This window comes from Hyla sarda, chromosome 5 (genome assembly GCF_029499605.1).
Source record: "Hyla sarda isolate aHylSar1 chromosome 5, aHylSar1.hap1, whole genome shotgun sequence".
Taxonomy (NCBI): Eukaryota; Metazoa; Chordata; class Amphibia; order Anura; family Hylidae; genus Hyla; species Hyla sarda.
This window is the reverse complement of record NC_079193.1, coordinates 4,447,685-4,468,607: the sequence shown is the minus strand read 5'-3', so window position 1 is coordinate 4,468,607 and position 20,923 is coordinate 4,447,685. Positions and strand designations below refer to the sequence as shown.

Sequence of the window (20,923 nt, the reverse complement as noted above, 5' to 3'; positions counted from 1 at the left end):
TGGGGGTTGTAGTTTTGCAACAGCTGGAGACACACCGTTTGGAAAACACTGATCTAGATGGAGTTCCTTTTCAAGTAAAGGCCTCCTCCAACCAACGTCTCATTGTAACTTTATAACATTTGGACTTTGTTCATTTTACTATTGCGCCATTCTCTCCCCCGTGTGGCGCCGTCTCGTAGGATAACCCCGCCGCTGTTTTCGCTCTTCATTCGGAGCAGCAATTCACCAGTGTTTAATGATCTGCTACAAGTCATAATGAAAAGCTAAATATCCTCCAATTTCTCTGGCGGCGTCTGCGCCTAATTTTCTCTGCCGCTCCGGTCTACGCTTTGATTACGGACTTGATTATGATGATAATAATGGCGGCGTCCGGGATTCTGGAGAATTAAATGATTGTCGCAATTTTTTTAAAGATTGACAGCGAAACGGGGGGTGAAGAGAAGCGTCTCCTGTGGATAGGGGAACCTGCTGGGAAAGTCCATCATCCACTTAGATGTATGTGACATTAAAGGGGTATTCCAAGAAAAAAACTTTTTTATATATATCAACTGGCTCCAGAAAGTTAAACAGATTTGTAAATTACTTCTATTAAAAAATCTTAATCCTTTCAGTACTTATGAGCTTCTGAAGTTAAGGTTGTTCTTTTCTGTCTAAATTCTCTCTGACGACACCTGTCTCGGGAAACGCCCAGTTTAGAAGAGGTTTGCTATGGGGATTTGCTTCTAAACTGGGCGTTTCCCGAGACAGGTGTCACCAGAGAGGATTTAGACAGAAAAGAACAACTCAACTTCAGAAGCCCATAAGTACTGAAAGGATTAAGATTTTTTCATAGAAGTAATTTACAAATCTGTTTGACTTTCTGGAGCCAGTTGATATAAAAAAAAATAGTTTTTTCCTGGATAACCCCTTTAAAGGGTTATCCAGGAAAAAACTTTTTACATATATATCAACTGGCTCCAGAAAGTCAAACAGATTTGTAAATTATGTATAAGCAAGAGTGGGCTGCACTCTCAATTCAATCATTTCCAGCACTCACGGTTAGATGATTCATTTTTTCTTTTATTCCTTATTTCGGATCTTTTCTGTAGTACAAAACAGAAGTAGAAGATAGGATGTCGGCACACATCCAGTATAGCAGAGGTCTATGTTCACTACCTGGGAGCCATCAGGGTCATGACGTGACGTTTCGGGGGACCTCCCCCTTACTCATGCGTCCTAGATCCTGGATATCGGAAGGAAGATATAGGCGTCTCACACCAGTATTGAATTCAATCAGTACGATCAAGGTAAAACTAGTATTTTTTTCTCTATGTGTATAGTATCCAAAGGGACTGATATTTACTACTAATCTATACCGCCGACATTAGAAGTAAATATTTTACAAAAATCTTTAGAACTACAGACTTCAGTTAAGAGGTAGCTCCCACCATCCTATTTTTTTTTCTGTCTCTGCCTATTGCCCATCTATCCCTAACCCCCTCCCTGCTTTTAATTTTTATTTTTACTATATTAAAAATGCTTTTTGTCTGCCTGGCAGTGTGCTCACTACCAGGCAGACTTCCCCAGCAGGCACCACGTCACTGATGCCTTCTGGGGGGGGGGGGACTTCCGCCCTTAGTTCATCTAGACAGGCTGCCTCCAGCTGTTTCATCACTACAACTCCCAGCTTGCCCTGACCTCTTTTGGCTGTCAGGGCATGCTGGGAGTTGTAGTATTGAAACAGCTGAAGGCACCCTGTGTAGATAAACAATTAGTTACATGCGGCGCTAGCCCGTCCCCTCCGTCTCCCTCCCTCCCCCCCCCCCCCCGCATACCCCGTTCCCTCCATCACAAACCCCCCTCCCGCATACCCCGTTCCCTCATTACACTTACTGCAGAGTCCGGCAGCGGGCGTGCAGGGACAGCGGCGGCGACGAGGTGGCGGCGGCGATGTGCGGGAGGAGTGGCCTCCCAGCCAGTGGCCGGGGAGCCAATGCGCTCGCTCCCTGCCCGTCTGATTGACAGGCAGGGAGCGAGTGCAGCCTAACTGAAAAAGGACTGATTGCCAGGCCAAAATCAGTCCTTTTTCAGGCGTGACATCACGCCAGGCTGAAGCCGGCCACTAGGAGGGAGACCCCTAGTGGCCTGTTTTCAAATGTAAATTAAACAATTTTAATAAAAAAAAAATAATAATAAAAGTATATTAGAGATATGTTGTAGTACATAAGTACTACAACATATCAAAAAATAAAGATGGTGACAGTGCCCATTTAAGCCTGATGGGGAAGTCGTTTCCATAAGGGTAATCCAATAGGCTTCCCTTTGCAAGAGACGCTTGCAGTTCTGTGCTTCATTCACCTCTATGTGAATTTGCTCCAATATTTACCATCGGAGCTCGTTCACATTATGATTATTTTCTAAAAAAATTCTCGCTACTGTAGTCTCGCTATATTTAGTAGATTCTCCTACCTTTTTAGTTGTTAATGTTTTCCTGATATTATTTTTATGTTCTACCAATGTACATTACTCTCTCAATCTTCTTTTTATTTTTCTCTCGTTTCTTAAGTAAATCTGTTCATTTTCTATCTTTTTTAATTCTTTTCTAAAATAACCTCTATTTTCAATTTTTTTTCTAATGATGTTTCTATTTCTTTCATATTCTTCTTTTTATTCATTATTCTTTTTGCCGTGATATATTGACTTTTAGGTAGACCTCGAAAAATACTAGGATTATGAAAGCAATTTTTATGTAACATATTATTTTTATCCGTATTTTTAACATATAAAGTGGCATCAAATGTTTTTCCATTTTTTTGTGACTTCTACATCTAGGAATTTAATTTTATTAAAATTATATGTAATAGTAAATTTAATCGTAGGATGTACCGTATTCAAATTATGTACGCCGACGCAAGTGCGCGACGACATGATGATGAGGAAGGAGAGCGCCGGCCATACAGGCGATCCCGGCACGGAGCAGACACTGAGGAGGCAGGTAAGGTCCCTCCCGGTGTCCTGTAAGCACTAACCCGGCTATTCAGTCGGGCTGTTCGGGACCGCCGCGGTGAAATCGCGGCGGTCCCGAACAGCCCGACTGAACAGCCGGGTTAGTGTCACTTTCCCTTCAGACGCGGCGGTCAGCTTTGATCGCCGCGTCTGAAGGGTTAATACAGCGCATCACCGCGATCGGTGATGTCCTGTATTAGCCGCGGGTCCCGACCGTTGATGGCTGTTGAGGGACCGCCACAATAGGGTTGTATTCGCCGTATAAGATGCACCAACTTTTTCCCCCCAGTTTTGGGGAAGAAAAAGTGCGTCTTATACGGCGAAAAATACGGTAATTGAGAAGTAAGTGAAAAATTTAATAATGTAGGAAAATTTCGTTCCAATGTTTCAAAAGAAGAAAAAATTGCATTAAAAAATTTACAAGACAACCCCTCCCTTGTCATCAAACGTGCTGACAAGGGAGGAGCCATCGTACTGATGCGAAGGGAAGATTATATACTCGAGGCTAACAAACAGTTAGACGATACAAGTGTTTATCAATGAGACTATATCTTCCTTCCAATATCCAGGATCTAGGACGCATGAGTAAGGGGGAGGTCCCCCGAAACGTCACGTCATGACCCTGATGGCTTCCAGGTAGTGAACATAGACCTCTGCTATACTGGATGTGTGCCGACATCCTATCTTCTACTACTGTTTTGTACTACAGAAAAGATCCGAAATTAGGAATAAAAGAAAAAATGAATCATCTAATCGTGAGTGCTGGAATTTATTGAATTGAGAGTGTAGCCCACTCTTGCTTATACATATGTTTGTGGTGGAGACGGTGAATCTCCACAGTTGGGCATTTCACACAGTCTACACAGAGACTCTTTCTTTGAGATTTGTACATTACTTCTATTAAAAAAATCTTAATGCTTTCAGTACTTATGAGCTGCTGAAGTTGAGTTTTTTCTTTTTTGTCTAAGTGCTCTCTGATGACACCTGTTTTGGGAACTGTCCATAGTAGAAGCAAATCCTCATAGCAAACCTCTTCTACTCTATGCAGTTCCTGAGACAACCAGAGATGTCAGCGGAGAGCACTGTTGCCAGACAGAAAAAACAACTCAACTTCAGCAGCTGATAATTATTGGAAGGATTAATATTTTATAATAGAAGTAATTTACATCTGTTTAATTTTCTGGAGCCAGTTGTACTACTTCTTGAGGTTGGAGGTATGTTCTTCTAACAGAGGTTGGAGGTATGTTCTTCTACTAGAGGTTGGAGGTATGTCATTCTACTTGAGGTTGGAGGTATGTTCCTCTACTAGACGTTGGAGGTATGTTCTTCTACTATAAGTTGGAGGTATGTTCTTATAGTAGAGGTTGGAGGTATGTTCTTCTACTAGAGGTTGGAGGTATGATCTTCTACTAGAGGTTGGAGGTATGTTCTTCTACTAGAGGTTGGAGGTATGTTCTTCTACTAGAGGTTGGAGGTATGTTCTTCTACTAGAGGTTGGAGGTATGTTCTTCTACTAGAGGTTGGAGGTATGTTCCTCTACTAGAGGTTGGAGGTATGTTCTTCTGCTAGAGGTTGGAGGTACGTTCTTCTACTAGAGGTTGGAGGTATGTTCCTCTACTAGACATTGGAGGTATGTTCTTCTACTAAGTTTGGAGGTATGTTCCTCTAATAGAGGTTGGAGGTATGTTCTTCTACTAGAGGTTGGAGGCATGTTCCTTGACTAGACGTTGGAGGTATGTTCCTCTACTAGACGTTGGAGGTATGTTCTTCTACTATAGGTTGGAGGTATGTTCTTTTACTAGAGGTTGGAGGTATGTTCTTCTACTAGAGGTTGGAGGTATGTTCTTCTACTAGAGGTTGGAGGTATGCTCTTCTACTAGAGGTTGGAGGTATGTTCCTCTACTAGAGGTTGGAGGTATGTTCCTCTACTAGAGGTTGGAGGTATGTTCTTCTACTATAGGTTGGAGGTAGGTTCTTATAGTAGAGGTTGGAGGTATGTTCTTCTACTAGAGGTTGGAGGTATGTTCTTCTACTAGAGGTTGGAGGTATGTTCTTCTACTAGAGGTTGGAGGTATGTTCTTCTACTAGAGGTTGGATGTATGTTCTTCTACCAGAGGTTGGAGGTATGTTCTTCTACTAGAGGTTGGAGGTATGTTCCTCTACTAGAGGTTGGAGGTATGTTCTTCTACTAGAGGTTGGAGGTATGTTCTTCTGCTAGTGGTTGGAGGTATGTTCTTCTACTAGAGGTTGGAGGTATGTTCTTCTACTAGCAGTTGGAGGTATATTCTTGTACTAGAGGTTGGAGGTATATTCTTTTACTAGAGGTTGGAGGTATGTTCTTCTGCTAGAGGTTGGAGGTATGTTCTTCTACTAGAGGTTGGAGGTATGTTCTTCTACTAGAGGTTGGAGGTATGTTCTTCTACTAGAGGTTGGATGTATGTTCTTCTACTAGAGGTTGGAGGTATATTCTTCTACTAGAGGTTGGAGGTATATTCTTCTACCAGAGGTTGGAGGTATGTTCTTCTACTAGAGGTTGGAGGTATGTTCTTCTACTAGAGGTTGGATGTATATTCTTCTACTAGAGGTTGGAGGTATGTTCTTCTACTAGAGGTTGGATGTATGTTCTTCTACTAGAGGTTGGAGGTATGTTCTTCTACTAGAGGTTGGATGTATGTTCTTCTACTAGAGGTTGGAGGTATATTCTTCTACTAGAGGTTGGAGGTATATTCTTCTACCAGAGGTTGGAGGTATGTTCTTCTACTACAGGTTGGAGGTATGTTCTTCTACTAGCGGTTGGAGGTATGTTCTTCTACTAGAGGTTGGAGGTATGTTCTTCTACTAGAGGTTGGAGGTATGTTCCTCTACTAGAGGTTGGAGGTATGTTCCTCTACTAGAGGTTGGAGGTATGTTCTTCTACTAGAGGTTGGAGGTATGTTCCTCTACTAGAGGTTGGAGGTGTGTTCTTCTACTAGAGGTTGGATGTATGTTCTTCTACTAGAGGTTGGAGGTATGTTCTTCTACTAGAGGTTGGAGGTATGTTCTTCTACTAGAGGTTGGAGGTATGTTCTTCTACTAGAGGTTGGAGGTATGTTCCTCTACTAGAGGTTGGAGGTATGTTCTTCTACCAGAGGTTGGAGGTATGTTCTTCTACTAGAGGTTGGAGGTATGTTCCTCTACTAAAGGTTGGAGGTAAGTTCCACTATTAAATTATTACCCTATAGAGTATTGTTGACCTAGTACATGACACAGATGGACCTGACTATCACTAAATTTGCTTAAACATCTCATCTTGATGACTAATGTAAATATAAGATTCTTTTAGCCCAAAGTGGGAAATTCCTGGAACTTGTTCCTCGATATCATTAGGATCCAGTGAGATTATTATTTGGGCAGGAAACGAAAACACTCGACATCAATTTAATGAATAAAATATAAAAAATCAGATGAAAAGTGATGAAATAAGAAAGAGGAGAGGCGGAGCATCAATGGTGATCAGTCTCCTCTCCTGTGGTCCTCCCAGACATCTGATCCACCGGTCAAAGGACCCTGCACTCTGGATCAGTGGAGAATGATCTCCCAGAGATCAGACAATTCAATACCTAATTGTTTCGTCCTTGGAGACAATGGAGATTTATCACAAGCTGAGGAAATGTTGCTGACTTTCTCATTGTAACCAATCAGATCGCTGCTTTAATTTTTCAGAAATGAAGGAAGCGATCTGATTGGTTGCTATGAGCAACTCAGTAACTTTTCCTCTGGACAGATTATAATAAATCTCCCCCAATGAGCGGAAGATAATACAAATGCACAAAGTTCCTGGATGACATCTTGGAGGATCCTGAGGTGAAGAGAAGGACCTGCAGAGGGTTATGTTCTCGGGTCCTCATTGTGGTCCTCATTGTGGTCTTCATTGTGGTCTTCATTGTGGTCCTCATTGTGGTCCTCATTGTGGTCCTCATTGTGGTCCTCATTGTGGTCTTCATTGTGGTCCTCATTGTGGTCCTCATTGTGGTCCTCACTGTGGTCCTCATTGTGGTCTTCATTGTGGTCCTCATTGTGGTCCTCATTGTGGTCCCCATTGTACGATCCATCCCAGGATTTTGTTATGATCTTCATCGTGGGGCCCCATCCTGTAGGACGCGTGGGCCACCCTGTACTTTGTGCTGAACTCCCAGAATTCCCAGGACTGTGCTGTCATGTTCAGCACCTTGGACAGTGTCCACACTATCGTCTCCATCTCTTTATACAGTTTTTATGTCTTTGATTAAAATACTCAAAAAAAATGGACTCTTTCCCCTCCTTCTCTTTCATTGTTCATATCCATAATGTAATTCCTTCCCCATTAATCACTATATCCTACATAACCCCTCCTCTGCTCTAGACCACCAGGGATACTAATAATAACCCCTCCTCTGCCCTAGACCACCAGGGATACTGATAATAACCCCTCATCTGCCCTAGACCACCAGGGATACTAATAATAACCCCTCCTCTGCCCTAGACCACCAGGGATACTGATAATAACCCCTCCTCTGCCCTAGACCACCAGAGATACTGATAATAACCCCTCCTCTGCCCTAGACCACCAGAGATACTGATAATAACCCCTCCTCTGCCCTAGACCACCAGAGATACTGATAATAACCCCTCCTCTGCCCTAGACAACCAGAGATACTGATAATAACCCCTACTGTGCCCTAGACCACCAGGGATACTGATAATAACCCCTACTCTGCCCTAGACCACCAGGGATACTGATAATAGGCCCTCCTCCGCCGAAGACCACTAGGATACAGATAATATGCCCTCCTCTGCCCTAGACCACCAGGGATACTGATAATCACCCCTCCTCTACCCTGTCTCTGTATGTAGTGGATCTGTCCCTGTGTATGGTGGATCTGTCTCTGTATATGGTGGATCTGTCTCTTTATATGGTCGATCTGTCTCTGTGTATAGTGGATCTGTCTCTGTATATGGTGGATCTGTCTCTATGTATAGTTGATCTGTCTCTGTATATGATGGATATGTCTCTGTATATGGTGGATCTGTCTCTGTATATGGTGGATCTGTCTCTGTATATGGTGGATCTGTCTCTGTATATGATGGATATGTCTCTGTATATGGTGGATCTGTCTCTGTATATGATGGATATGTCTCTGTATATGGTGGATCTGTCTCTGTATATGGTGGATCTGTCTCTGTATATGATGGATCTGTCTCTGTATATAGTTGATCTTTCTCTGTATATGATGGATCTGTCTCTGTATACGGTCAATCTTTTTCTGTATCTGGTGGATCTGTCTCTGTGTATAGTGGATCTGTCTCTGTATATGGTCGATCTTTCTCTGTATATGGTGGATCTGTCTCTGTATATGATGGATCTGTCTCTGTGTATAGTGGATCTGTCTCTGTGTATAGTGGATCTGTCTCTGTGTATAGTGGATCTGTCTCTGTGTATAGTGGATCTTTCTCTGTATATGGTCGATCTTTCTCTGTATATGGTCGATCTGTCTCTGTATATGGTGGATCTGTCTCTGTGTATAGTGGATCTGTCTCTGTGTATAGTGGATCTGTCTCTGTATATAGTGGATCTGTCTCTGTATATAGTGGATCTGTCTCTGTGTATAGTGGATCTGTCTCTGTGTATAGTGGATCTGTCTCTGTATAAGATGCATCTGTCTCTGTATATGGTCGATCTTTCTCTGTATATGATGGATCTGTATCTGTATATGATGGATCTGTCTCTGTATATGATGGATCTGTCTCTGTATATGATGGATCTGTCTCTGTATATGGTCGATCTTTCTCTGTATATGGTTGATCTGTCTCTGTATATGGTGGATCTGTCTCTGTATATGGTGGATCTGTCTCTGTATATGATGGATCTGTCTCTGTATATGATGGATCTGTCTTTGTATATGGTCGATCTTTCTCTGTATATGGTGGATCTGTCTCTGTGTATAGTGGATCTGTCTCTGTGTATAGTGGATCTGTCTCTGTGTATAGTGGATCTGTCTCTGTGTATAGTGGATCTGTCTCTGTGTATAGTGGATCTTTCTCTGTATATGGTCGATCTTTCTCTGTATATGGTCGATCTTTCTCTGTATATGGTGGATCTGTCTCTGTGTATAGTGGATCTGTCTCTGTGTATAGTGGATCTGTCTCTGTGTATAGTGGATCTGTCTCTGTGTATTGTGGATCTGTCTCTGTGTATAGTGGATCTGTCTCTGTGTATAGTGGATCTGTCTCTGTGTATAGTGGATCTGTCTCTGTGTATAGTGGATCTGTCTCTGTGTATAGTGGATCTGTCTCTATATATGGTGGATCTGTCTCTGTGTATAGTGGATCTGTCTCTATATATGGTGGATCTGTCTCTGTGTATAGTGGATCTGTCTCTATATATGGTGGATCTGTCTCTGTGTATAGTGGATCTGTCTCTATATATGGTGGATCTGTCTCTGTGTATAGTGGATCTGTCTCTGTGTATAGTGGATCTGTCTCTGTGTATAGTGGATCTGTCTCTGTGTATAGTGGATCTGTCTCTGTGTATAGTGGATCTGTCTCTGTGTATAGTGGATCTGTCTCTGTGTATAGTGGATCTGTCTCTGTATATGGTGGATCTGTCTCTGTGTATAGTGGATCTGTCTCTATATATGGTGGATCTGTCTCTGTGTATAGTGGATCTGTCTCTGTGTATAGTGGATCTGTCTCTGTGTATAGTGGATCTGTCTCTGTGTATAGTGGATCTGTCTCTGTGTATAGTGGATCTGTCTCTGTGTATAGTGGATCTGTCTCTGTGTATAGTGGATCTGTCTCTATATATGGTGGATCTGTCTCTGTGTATAGTGGATCTGTCTCTGTGTATAGTGGATCTGTCTCTGTGTATAGTGGATCTGTCTCTGTATATAGTTGATCTGTCTCTGTGTATAGTGGATTTGTCTCTGTGTATAGTGAATCTGTCTCTGTGTATAGTGAATCTGTCTCTGTGTATAGTGGATCTGTCTCTGTGTATAGTGGATCTGTCTCTGTATATAGTTGATCTGTCTCTGTGTATAGTGGATCTGTCTCTGTGTATAGTGGATCTGTCTCTGTGTATAGTGGATCTGTCTCTGTGTATAGTGGATCTGTCTCTGTGTATAGTGGATCTGTCTCTGTGTATAGTGGATCTGTCTCTGTGTATAGTGGATCTGTCTCTGTGTATAGTGGATCTGTCTCTGTAATATAAATATAGGGAAGCGGAGCTCACAAACACACAACACGAGGTTCACTGTGGCTCTCTCACCCAAGAGGGAAAAAGTATTTGTAGAAATGTATGGGGAAAGAATTCACAGTCCTCAGTGTTAAATGATGGATATGAAAGTAAGAGTATGGTATAAAAAAGGAAAATATTTATATACTCTCCTATAAAATTCAATCACCTAGATAAGCATATAATATAGTTTACGCAGGGCCCTAGCATAATAAAGAAAAATGTAACAATATAGCCATAAACATAAAATATAAAAAATGTACATTCAAGGTGTCCACACGGAATATGTGGGTATAATGTGTCCACCTAAAAGGGACAGCTGGAGTGGTCCGCCTAAGAGGAAATGTATCAAGTCTAAATTTTCTGAAAAAAAGTTTCTCAATGGAAAATAGCAGGTTGTATGAAACAGAGTTTTCCAATTGCAATAACAGGTTGTGTCCGTAGCAAGTTACAGATTAGCAGGAGTTAATATAATATCAAGTTGTCAGGAGTTGTTGCAGTATTCAGTCCTGTATTAATAACATTAAATTGAAGGAACCACTCCAGTGACCATTATTCCACTCGCTGTATAGATGGAGAGAGAACCACAAGTCTATAGACAAGAACGATACAGTCTTGGCACTATGTGCCACTCACCGCTCAACGTCGGAGTTGCAGATCTTGTAACGGAGCTCTAACCGGCAGTAGTTGGTTTGCAAACAGCCGCGCGGCTCCCGGCGTCTCCGATGTACCTCGCGGCTGTGCGCTGGAGAGCTTCCGGAAGCTGCAGTCAGCTGATTGCAGGTCAGCTGACCGGGACGTGCCGTCCGATGGGGGAGTAATCGTTCTGTCAGATGGAAGCGGCTTGTGGTAAGCGGTGGCGGTCTCCAATAGCAACGGTCCTCAATAGTGGAGTGCTGGGACTGGTGGGAAGGTGTAACTTTCTTTCTGGCGGATATTCTAATAGAGTCGCCAGCAAGAATAGTAATAAACTCTAGGCGTTCCAATTAAGGCGACCAGCATGAAAGTGCACACTGTGAACAATGTTCAAATCAGTAGCTGCGGCAAATAAGTATCACCAAAAGCGTTTTGGGGTATTAGAGATAAAGTCAGAACCCCTTCCTCAGTGGTGCATAAATGAAGGTCTAACATGGCATACATTTTATATCCTCCTTAATTGATCAGATTTACATTTGCATAGGTAATTCCCAAAAAATGGTAGGGATTCGGGAGAGAAGTAAAAGGAGGAAAAAAAGGATTATCCATGGGTCATTCCTATTTGATAGTAAGAGGTGTGAACATCACCCTAAAACGTACAATATATTAGTCGTTTTTACCATATCTCATCAATATGTTAATAAAAAAAATAGAATTAGATAAATGAATAAAGAAGGAAAACAATTGAAAAATAGATTTAAAAAAAATTATTATTCATTATTCATCTTTATTTTTATCTTTTTCAATTGTTTCACTGTATATGGTGGATCTGACTCTGTATATGGTGGATCTGTCTATGTATATGGTGGATCTGTCTCTGTATATGGTGGATCTGTCTCTGTATATGATGGATTTGTATCTGTATATAGTGGATTTGTCTCTATAGAGTGTTGATCTGTCTCTCTATATGGTGGATCTGTCTCTGTATATGGTGGATCTGTCTCTCTATATGGTGGATCTGTCTCTCTATATGGTGGATCTGTCTCTCTATATGGTGGATCTGTCTCTCTATATGGTGGATCTGTCTCTGTATATGGTTGATCTGTCTCTGTAGATGGTGGATCTGTCTCTGTAGATGGTGGATCTGTCTCTGTATATGATGGATCTGTATATGGTGGATCTGTCTCTGTATATGATGGATCTGTCTCTGTATATGATGGATCTGTCTCTGTATATGGTTGATCTGTCTCTGTATATGGTGGATCTGTCTCTGTATATGGCCAATCTGTCTCTGTGTATAGTGGATCTGTCTCTGTATATGGTGGATCTGTCTCTGTATATGGTGGATCTGTCTCTGTATATGGTGGATCTGTCTCTGTATATGATGGATCTGTCTCTGTATATGGTGGATCTGTCTCTGTATATGGCCGATCTGTCTCTGTGTATAGTTGATCTGTCTCTGTATATGATGGATTTGTATCTGTATATAGTGGATCTGTCTCTGTAGAGTGTTGATCTGTCTCTGTATATGGTGGATCTGTCTCTGTATATGGTGGATCTGTCTCTGTATATGGTGGATCTGTCTCTGTATATGATGGATATGTCTCTGTATATGGTCGATCTGTCTCTGTATATGGTCAATCTGTATATGGTGGATCTGTCTCTGTATATGATGGATCTGTCTCTGTATATGGTGGATCTGTCTCTGTATATGATGGATCTGTCTCTGTATATGGTTGATCTGTCTCTGTATATGATGGATCTGTCTCTGTGTATAGTGGATCTGTCTCTGTATATGATGGATTTGTATCTGTATATAGTGGATCTGTCTCTGTATATGGTGGATCTGTCTCTGTATATGGTGGATCTGTCTCTGTATATGGTGGATCTGTCTCTGTATATGGTGGATCTGTCTCTGTATATGATGGATTTGTATCTGTATATAGTGGATCTGTCTCTATAGAGTGTTGATCTGTCTCTCTATATGGTGGATCTGTCTCTGTATATGGTGGATCTGTCTCTCTATATGGTGGATCTGTCTCTCTATATGGTGGATCTGTCTCTGTAGATGGTGGATCTGTCTCTGTAGATGGTGGATCTGTCTCTGTATATGGTGGATCTGTATATGGTGGATCTGTCTCTGTATATGATGGATCTGTCTCTGTATATGATGGATCTGTCTCTGTATATGGTTGATCTGTCTCTGTATATGGTGGATCTGTCTCTGTATATGGCCAATCTGTCTCTGTGTATAGTGGATCTGTCTCTGTATATGGTGGATCTGTCTCTGTATATGGTGGATCTGTCTCTGTATATGGTGGATCTGTCTCTGTATATGATGGATCTGTCTCTGTATATGGTGGATCTGTCTCTGTATATGATGGATTTGTATCTGTATATAGTGGATCTGTCTCTGTAGAGTGTTGATCTGTCTCTGTATATGGTGGATCTGTCTCTGTATATGGTGGATCTGTCTCTGTATATGATGGATATGTCTCTGTATATGGTCGATCTGTCTCTGTATATGGTCAATCTGTATATGGTGGATCTGTCTCTGTATATGATGGATCTGTCTCTGTATATGGTGGATCTGTCTCTGTATATGATGGATCTGTCTCTGTATATGGTTGATCTGTCTCTGTATATGATGGATCTGTCTCTGTGTATAGTGGATCTGTCTCTGTATATGATGGATTTGTATCTGTATATAGTGGATCTGTCTCTGTATATGGTGGATCTGTCTCTGTATATGGTGGATCTGTCTCTGTATATGGTCAATTTGTCTCTGTATATGATGGATCTGTCTCTGTATATGGTGGATCTGTCTCTGTATATGGTGGATCTGTCTCTGTATATGGTCGATCTGTCTCTGTATATGATGGATCTGTCTCTGTATATGGTCGATCTGTCTCTGTATATGGTGGATCTGTCTCTGTATATGATGGATTTGTATCTGTATATAGTGGATCTGTCTCTGTATATGATGGATTTGTATCTGTATATAGTGGATCTGTCTCTGTAGAGTGTTGATCTGTCTCTGTATATGATGGATCTGTCTCTGTATATGGTGGATCTGTCTCTGTATATGGTGGATCTGTCTCTGTATATGATGGATCTGTCTCTGTATATGGTGGATCTGTCTCTGTATATGGTCGATCTGTCTCTGTATATGATGGATCTGTCTCTGTATATGGTCGATCTGTCTCTGTATATGATGGATCTGTCTCTGTATATGGTGGATCTGTCTCTGTACAGTATATGGTGAATCTGTCTCTGTATATGATGGATCTGTCTCTGTATATGGTCGATCTGTATATGGTCGATCTGTCTCTGTATATGGTGGATCTGTCTCTGTATATGATGGATCTGTCTCTGTTTATGATGGATCTGTCTCTGTATATGGTTGATCTGTCTCTGTATATGATGGATCTGTCTCTGTTTATGGTCGATCTGTCTCTGTATATGATGGATCTGTCTCTGTATATGGTCGATCTGTCTCTGTACAGTATATGGTGGATCTGTCTCTGTATATGGTGAATCTGTCTCTGTATATGATGGATCTGTCTCTGTATATGGTCGATCTGTCTCTGTATATGGTTGATCTGTCTCTGTATATGATGTATCTGTCTCTGTATATGATGGATCTGTCTCTGTATATGGTCGATCTGTCTCTGTATATGATGGATCTGTCTCTGTGTATAGTGGATCTTTCTCTGTATATGATGGATCTGTCTCTGTATATGGTCGATCTGTCTCTGTATATGGTCGATCTGTCTCTGTATATGATGGATCTGTCTCTGTATATGGTCGATCTGTCTCTGTATATGGTCGATCTGTCTCTGTATATGATGTATCTGTCTCTGTATATGATGGATCTGTCTCTGTATATGGTCGATCTGTCTCTGTATATGGTCGATCTGTCTCTGTATATGGTCGATCTGTCTCTGTATATGATGTATCTGTCTCTGTATATGATGGATCTGTCTCTGTATATGGTCGATCTGTCTCTGTATATGATGGATCTGTCTCTGTGTATAGTGGATCTTTCTCTGTATATGATGGATCTGTCTCTGTATATGGTCGATCTGTCTCTGTATATGATGGATCTGTCTCTGTATATGGTCGATCTGTCTCTGTATATGGTCGATCTGTCTCTGTATATGATGGATCTGTCTCTGTATATGGTCGATCTGTCTCTGTATATTGTCGATCTGTCTCTGTGCAACTGAGATACACAAGGACCCAACAATGCAAAGAAAAGATAAGGAGGAATGAGCGTTAGGCGTAAAAAAATCGCCATTGTGTGAATTTCCTTGACATCCCGCTATCTAAATGTATTAGGTAAATCCATTAACACTGATCCTTTTGATATCATAATACGCACATATCGTCCTTGTCATCAATCCTTAAAACTTACATGACTACAGTTCCTTCATCTCCGATCAATGACATCTAGAGTGTCGTCTTCCTGACAAATGCATTATACACATACATATATATATATATATATATATATATATATATATACAGTATATATTACCACAATGTAGTGTCCCTGCACCAATGGTCCTTCTGCTCTCCTAAGAATGATTCCGGTGGGAACCTGTCACCTGCTGCCCAAACCACAGACAGCGTGATACGGGCGCAGGGAGCGCGATCCCAGAACACTATGATTTATAGTCAGGCCAAAGGGTTAACAATTCAGTGTTTACTGTATCCAAATGAATGAGGCTTTGGTCACATGAATCCCCCAACCAATGGATGCAGATGAAATTGCTCGTCCAACCTCTTTATCCCAGGAGAAGGGGAACCCCAAACCTGTGAGAAGTAGCCTGCGTCTGAGCCTAACCGGAGCCACGTGTGTATCTTTAAATGGGAACTCCGCCCCTAGACATCTTATCCCCTATCCTAAGGTCCTGCCCAGACATCCGCTGCAGGGAGTGAACTTTGCTCCGTACCGGATGACTGTTGGTGTCAGGCAGAGGCTTGTGACGTCATGGCCGTGCCCCACTTGTGACTTCATGACCACGCCCCCTTAATGCAAGTCTATGGGAGGGGGCGTGACGGCTGTCACGCCCCCCTCTCATAGACTTGCATTGAGGAGGCGTGGCTGTGACTCCACAAGCGGGGCACGGCCATGACGTCACAAGCCTCTGCCTCGCATCGACAGTCATCCGGTACGGAGAAAAGTTCACCCCTCCCATAGACTTGCATTGAGGCGGCGTGGCCATGACGGCAAGGGAGAAGGTGAACCTCTTGGGAGAAACATTGCATCTTTGCGACGTTTCTCCTAAGAGGTTCACCTTCTCCCTTGCCAACTCCAACATGAACCAGACTGTGGCTAACGCTATACGCCGCACTTGGTTCATTTTGGAGTCTGACCCTGACCTCCATGAAATGGTCAAAAATCCTCTCCTTATTACCTTCCGAAAAAATTGGACCATCGGAGATAAACTCAAGATGTTAAAAAAAAAAAAATATATATATATATATATATATGTATATATATATATATATATATATATATATATATATATATATATATATATATTTGTACTTTTTATTTTATTTCAAGATTACATACATTCAAAACAAATAGCACATTCCCTTAATAATAGGGAAACACATTACCTAGTTAAAATAACTAGAAGGAAAGGGAAAAAAAACAAAAAACAAAAAAACAAAGGGAAGAGGGAGGAAGAAGAGAGTTGTGGTTACTTATTAATTTCAAAAATAATCATTTACTGGCATCCTATCTTATCCTTGTTAGTCAAAAATGTTAATTAGGCTATCGGTCTAAATTCAAGCCATTTAGACCATAATTGAGTAAACATCGGCAGCTTATCTACTACCGATGACATCGACCTTTCCAGGCAGCAATTATGATGTGTCACATCCCTACCCCTTAATTCCCTGGTTGAACTTGATGGACATATGTCTTTTTTCGACCGTACTAACTATGTAACTATGTAACCTCTATTATGGTATTAAGCTCCGGAATCTTCCTATGCTTCCATTTGGTTGCAATTTGGCTTCTGGTTACTGTAAGGAGATGGCCAATAACTGTGATATCCAGTAGGGGTAAATCCTCTAGGCCTATATTCAATAGTGCCACCTCCGGTCCCCAAGGTATTTTGTACCCTATTATTTTACATAGTAATTTATAAACCTGGTCCCATAGGTTTTGAATAAGGCTGCATTCCCACCAAATATGGAGCAGCTTACCCACATCTCGTTCGCATCGCCAACAAGTGTTTGACATCTCAAGGTACATCTTTGCCAGTCTATATGGAGTGTAGTACCATCTATAAAGTAATTTCCTATTAATCGCAAGATGTGATGTACATCGTGAAATTTTTGTGCTTACCGTAAATGCTGCCAACCACTGAGTGTCAGGAAACTTACTGGCAAAGTCCTTTTCCCACCTAGAACAAAAGGGGAGATGGGCATCACTATAATTCATTGCTCGGTAGATTTTTGCAATCCCCTTAATAAGGGTTATAGGACTAAAATAAGCATTCCTAACTACCGAGTTTTTAGTTTCCAAGGGAAGGTTCAATCTGCCCACCAGGTGCCTCAGCTGAAGATATTTATAAAAATCTACAGTGGGGAGTTTATATTTCTGCTGAAGTTGTTCAAAACTAAATAAATATTCCCCATCAGAAATATCAGCCAGTCTAATTATACTCTGTTTTCCCCAATTCTCATAATTAGAGTCTTGTATCTGTGATTGAATTACAGTTAAAGGGTAGCTCCCACCATCCTATTTTTTTTTTTTTGCTAGCCCGTTACCCCCTCCCCCCTCCCCCCGCGCGCTACGGCACTAGCCTGTTCCCTCCTCCCCCCGCCCCGCATACCCCGCTCCCTCATTGCCTCATTGCACTTGCAGTTACTGCAGAGTCCGGCAGCGGGCGTGCAGGGACAGCGGCGGCAACGAGGCGGCGGCGGTGATGTGCGGGAGGAGTGGCCTCCCAGCCAGTGGCCGGGGAGCCAATGCGCTCGCTCCTGCCTGTCTGATTGACAGGCAGGGAGCGAGTGCAGCCTAACTGAAAAAGGACTGATTGCCACTCCAAAATCAGTCCTTTTTCAGTAGCCGGTTTTTAAATGTAAATTAAACCTTTTTAATGGAAAAAAAAAAAATTATAAAAGTATATTAGAGATATCAAACATTTGAGAGAGCATAGAAAATAAGCGGCACTCACCACTGACAGCTAGCGACAACTTCTTTATTTCTTAGGCGTGCAGTAAAACATGCAGGTGCAGGGAGACAAGGACGCCGGGGAATCCGGTTGACTGGTCACAGCCGTATCGTGCTTCGGCACTTCGTCAGACCAAGTGGTCTGATGAAGTGCGGAAGCACAATACGGCTGTGACCAGTCAGCCGGATTCACCGGCGTCCTTGTCTCCCTGCACCTGCATGTTTTACTGCACGCCTAAGAAATAAAGAAGTTGTCGCTAGCTGTCTGTGGTGAGTGCCGCTTATTTTCTATGCTCTCTCAAATGTTTGATTCATGACTCTGTCCTGGCTGAGCACCCCACTCGCTGCGACACACATACACACCTGTTCCACCAAGAGCGAATATCAGGCTGCACGGTTGGCTGTTTCTCACTACAAGCATATGTTAGAGATATGTTGTAGTACATAAGTACTACAACATATCAAAAAATAAAGTTGGTGACAGTGCCCATTTAAGGGAAGTTCGCCTCTAGGCAAGGGTAGTAGAATTTCTCTAACATCTGGCCGCATCCATACTTGTAAAGCAGCTTGGAGTGTGGGAGGAGCCTCTATGTGATGTCCAGGAGTGACCCTTGCCTATCCATAGAGCCTCCTTAAAGGAATAGTTAGGAATCAGCTGACTTTCAATATCTACCCAATGCTTTGTGGTATCATTAATCCAGCAACTTTGCAATTGCTGCAATATAATGGCATAGTATGTTAGATGTTAAAAAATAGATGTTAAAAAATGTTGATCACCCACCACTAGGAACACAATGGCTGACTGGCCAAACTCCCAGAGGTCATTAACCTTGCAGATCCTGTCCGCGTTGCAGACATATACACACAGGTAATACTATCAGACTAGGAGGCATATCCCACACGTCACCGAGCTCATTACATGTAGGTCCACATATGTCGTCTATGCTCTCATTTACCCTTGTGGCAGGTTCTATGTGGCCAAGACCAGATCCACTTCCAAGAACTTATACATTCCATCCGGACCGGGATCGGAGCTCCCAGGTTTATCGCCCACATGAACCAGGCACACGGTGGAGTCCACACTGACCTCAAATGTTTCCCCTTAGTAATGGAGGTGACAGAAATAGAGTCCTCCTCCAGAGGGAAGCCTAATGGATGCGACAGGCAACATAGGGTTAAATGACCGCACTGAATACAGAGCTTTCCTCTATTGTTCTTGTATTGCTTTATACATGTACAAGTTTTAGTTTTTCTGTTTGTGTTATGTACTTACATTGCTGGATGTTTTGTTATGTCCTGTAGATGGTCACATGACCGACCGCACTGTCACATGATCTTGTTGTTTACCAGGATGCTATGCGCCCGTAGCGCACCACCCCTATTAATAGGGACGTGATGCGCTCAGACGCTGTTCCGGCTAGAGGAAGTGCGTGAGGCGCACAAAACAATTTGTTCCGGTCCCCCCACCCCCGCCTGCATCCTGTCACTGAATGAATAATGATTACCTGCTTGGTGAGTTTCGCCTGTTTTGCCTTTCTCGCTAACCTTATTACTAGTGTGGGGCGTGAATATTCGCATTTCAAACTTTTATCGTGAATATCGCAAATTAGTGAATTTGCAAATATTGCGAATATATTTGATATATATATTCAAAATTACGAATATTCACTGTTTTCCGCATATTCCTTCTTTTCACTTGTGGCCAATTAGAATGATGCAAATACACTTGTCAGAGGTTATCAACAACATCCCTACAACCAATGGGAAAGTAACCCCCCCCCCCCCCCCTCACTGTTTCCTTCCTGGAATATGCGAATATAACGATTACGCAAAATTCACGAATATAGGATGAATATTCGTGTATATATTCGCAAAATATTGCAAATTCGAATATGGCCCCTGCCGCTCATCACTACTTATTACCCTGTGTGCACCTACTTGCAGATGCTGCAGTCCCCTGCTCAGAGTACCACCGTTCAGTGTGCACTTGGGCGGCACCAACTGCGCGAGGACGCTGCTGCCGGGAACACTGGACTCATCTCCACTGAGCCGGACGCTGCTCCGTGCCATCCAGAAATCAGACCACGTCTTACCCAACAGGTGAGGACTTCCAAAGGGCGGTAGGGGGTATCGGCGCCGGCCAGGATCGGACACATCCGGTGAGTAAAAGATTTTTTATTCAAATGCAACGCGTTTCACCGCACTAGCCTGATGAAGCCGCCTAAGTGCGGTGAAACACGTTGCATTTGAATAAAAAATCTTTTACTCACCGGACTTGTCCGATCTTGGCCGGCGCCGATACCCCCTACCGCCCTTTGGAAGTCCTCACCTATTGAATATTGCCTGGGTCGGGGAGGCTGCAGACCAGATGTACGGTCATTCACGCAGACCATTGTTGGGTGTGAGTTCACACAACCGCCTTCGGTAAGGGTTTTGTACCACTTTAAAGGAAAATTGTCACATATTTTCTCCCGCACTATCCACCGGTATTGGTGGATAGTGCGGAAGACGCTGATTAAAACAAGCCCTACCTTGGTCTGATCCGCGCCGCCGTTCGCCCACAATTGTAGTTTTAATCTCTGTGTATATCTTGCTGTAACTGGTAAAGGCGGGGCTTCTGTGGGCTAACTGACACTGACGTCAGCGCCGCTCATGAATATTCATGAGCGGCCCGCAGAAGCCCCGCCTTTGCCAGTTACAGCAGGATATACACAGAGATTAAAACTACAATTGCGGGCGAACGGCGGCGCGGATCAGACCAAGGTGGGGCTCGTTTTAATCAGCGTCTCCCGCACTATCCACCAGTACATGTGGATAGTGCGGGAGAAAATATGTGACAGTTTTCCTTTAAATTG

At 42.6% G+C, this 20,923-nt stretch overlaps 1 long non-coding RNA gene across 1 annotated transcript; it reads right to left on the bottom strand.

The window, feature by feature from the left end:
- Positions 1-1,073: 1,073 nt before the first annotated feature.
- Positions 1,074-20,688, bottom strand: LOC130272814 (uncharacterized). The gene is made up of 3 exons (XR_008843754.1): positions 20,600-20,688; positions 17,238-17,295; positions 1,074-1,222 (listed from the first exon to the last, which is right to left on the bottom strand). It is a non-coding gene; the product is annotated as an uncharacterized LOC130272814 (long non-coding RNA).
- Between the last annotated feature and the right edge of the window lie 235 nt (positions 20,689-20,923).